Source organism: Octopus bimaculoides, chromosome 9 (assembly GCF_001194135.2).
Source record: "Octopus bimaculoides isolate UCB-OBI-ISO-001 chromosome 9, ASM119413v2, whole genome shotgun sequence".
NCBI lineage: Eukaryota > Metazoa > Mollusca > Cephalopoda > Octopoda > Octopodidae > Octopus > Octopus bimaculoides.
Window position 1 is genome coordinate 88,981,620 of NC_068989.1, and position 3,493 is coordinate 88,985,112.

Genomic DNA, 3,493 nt, shown 5'->3' on the forward strand with positions numbered 1-3,493 from the left:
TATATGTATATGTATGTCATCATCATCATCGTTTAACGTCCGCTTTCCATGCTAGCATGGGTTGGACGATTTGACTGAGGACTGGTGAAACCGGATGGCAACACCAGGCTCCAGTCTGATTTGGCAGTATATACATACATACATACATGCACACACACATTTTGTGTATGTGTATACACACATATGCACACACATACATACACACGCACGTGCATTTTGTGTGTATGTGTATCTGTCTACTGTGGAACTTGTCACTTAGTCTTGTCTCTATACAGCAACGTTTAAGATATATATATATATAAATAACGTGTGTACATTGTGTATGTATGTGTATATATATATATATATATATATATATGTGTGTGTGTAGGTGTATGTATATATATTTGTAGGTGTATGTATACGAGTATATATATATATATGTAAGTGCATGTATATGAGTATATATATGTATATCTTTGTAGGTGTATGTATATGAGTATATATATATGTATATATATTTGTAAGTATGTATATAAGTATATATGTATATGAGTATATATGTATGTATATGAGTATATATGTATGTATATATATGAGTATATATGTAGGTGTATGTATATGAGTATATATATATGTATATTTGTAGGTGTATGTATGAGTATATATATATATATATATATATATATATGTAGGTTTATGTGTATATATACACATGTAGATGTATGTAGGTGTATATATATATAATATATTTGTATGTATATATAAAATATAACATGGCTTATACAAATATGAAGTGTATAAAGTAGATATACATTCGCACATATGAAATGTCAACATATATACATGTACACACACACATGAATGTGTGTATGTATACGTATGCTTGTGTTAGTGTATACACGCAAGTATTTTTTTCTGAACAACAAATATAACAAAAACAATCATATTTTTAATTAATTATAAAAGAAAAAAATATATGAAATTACGATTTTTTTTTTGTTTCTTTCTTATAAAAGATATGAATAAATATTTATATAATGAAATTTCGTGAGGTTTTATCTTTAATTATTCTCCACTGTTTGCGACATTTTTGTTGTTTCACTTCGGGGTTAGTCTTAATTCTGCAGACTTCTGATCAAACCTCTGACCTGTCCTATCTTCCATGGACCACTTGATAGTAATGTAATTTGAGAGTGATTTGGCTTTTATTTTTAGCAGGGCAGACAACCACATAGAGGCTCTTGTAGCCATGTTATGATGTTGCTTAGTGTTCTTTTACTTGTTTCAGTTATTTTGACTGCGGCCATGCTGGAGCCTTTAATCGAGCAAATCGACCTCAGGTCTTTGTAAGCCTAGTACTTATTCTATCAGTCTTTTTTGCAGAACTGCTAAGTTATGGGGACATAAACACACCTGCATCAGTTGTCAAGCAATGTTGGTGGGGACAAACACACACAAACATATACATACACACATACATATATAAATATATATGACGAGCTTCTTTCAGTGTCCGTCTACCAAATCCACTCACAAGGCTTTGGTCGGCCCGAGGCTATAGTAGAAGACACTTGCACAAAGTGCCATGCAGTGGGACTGAACCCAAAATCATGTGGTTGGTCAGCAAGCTACTTACCACACAGCCACCTCTGCACCTAGTAGCAGATTTTTGATCCAAAGCTTTTCAGCGATCACTATCTCCTCTGCCATCCAGACATCATCATCATCATATAATATCCATGCTCTATGCTGGTGTGGGTTGACAGGATCCAATGAATCCAAAGGGCTGCATCAAACTCCAATCTTTACTTTGACATGGTTTCTCTGGTTGGATGCCCTTCCTAATGACAAATCACTTTACAGCACGTGCAGGGTACCTTTATCGTGCCACTGGCTCTAGTGAGCTTGCCATACAACTTGCCATTATCATCATCATCATCATTTTACTTCCCATTTTCTATGCTGCCAAGAGTTGAAAGATTCAACAGGATCCAATGCTGCAGTTTTCGTAGGATTTCCACAGCGAGATGGCTTTCTACTTTACAGGATATTTGTTTTTGTGGCCCCAGCAATAGTGAAGACCGTTTTGTAAAAGGTAAGACCATAAACCCACCCCACTGAAAGAAATGGGTGAGAGAAAGAGACAGGGGTTGATTTGAAATGAGGTGATGAAAAGGTGAAATATGATAGGAACAGACATGGCTATGTGGTTAAGAAGTTTGCTTTGAAACCACATGGTTTCAGGTTTAGTCCCACTTTGTGGCACATTTGAGCAGTGTTCTCTACTGTAGCCCTGGGCCAACCAAAGCCTTGTAATTGCATTTGGTAGATAGAAACTGAAAGAAACCTGTTGTGTGTTTGTGTCTCCTTGTCTTGACATTGTGTGATAGTTGTAAATGATTGTCACTGTGTCATTTATTTCCAATATTCCACAAAAACCTGGCTGGCTATGGGGGGAAATATAACCCTTCTTGGAAACAGGTGAGGGTTGCTGACGGGAAGGACATCTGGCTGTATAGAATCTGCTTAAATAAACATGACTGACCCAACTGACACTCTGTTGGTTACGAAGTTGGGGGTTCCAGTTGATCTGATCAATGGAACAGCAGCCTGCTCGTGAAATTAACATGCACGTGACTGAGCATTCTATGGATACACGTACTCTTAACGTAGTTCTCAGGAAGATACAGTGTGACACAGAAAGTGACAAGTTAAGGTGGTGAGCTGGCAAAAACGTTAGCACACTGGGCGAAATGTTTAGCGGTATTTCGTCTGTCTTTACGTTCTGAGTTCAAATTCTGCCGAGGTCGACTTTACCTTTCATCCTTACAGGGTCAATAAATTAAGTACCAGTTACGGCCTGGGGTCGATGTAATTGACTTAATCCCCTTGTTTGTCCCCTCTATGTTTAGCCCCTTGTCGGCAATAAAGAAATGTGACAGGGCTGGCCCTTTTGAATTACAGGTACAACTCATTTTTGCCAGTTGAGTGGACTGGGGGAATGTGAACTAAAGCGTCTTGCACTGCTGAGAATTGAACTCAAGGCCTTATGATCGTGAGTCAAATACTCCAACCACTGAGCCACGCACCTTCACTGATTGACACAAGGGAGCATGGAAAAGTAGACGTTGAAACGATGACAAAGGTGTGTGAGAGAGAGAGGAACAGAATAGAAGGGCGATGGGGTGAGTGTACATGGGTTCCATCACTATCTAATGTTAAAGGGACGCGAAAGAGAAAGAGATGAGGGCAATAAGAATCTGGAGATGTTGAGGGGAAGGGACATAGTAGGAAATAGAGGAAGGGGATGTGAATAGAAGTAAGAAAGATGAAGATCAAGCGGGGGTTAATCGCTGGATTCAATGAGAGAAAAGAGATTGGTTGTGGAGAGAGAGAGAGAGAGAGAGAGCAGAAGAAAAATGTAGTTAAAGTATCCCAAGAAAGAGGAAGTAGTGGGTTGATACATCGAAAATACCCCAGCCTCTTCCTTTGTTAGCGTTCTCTCTGCCAT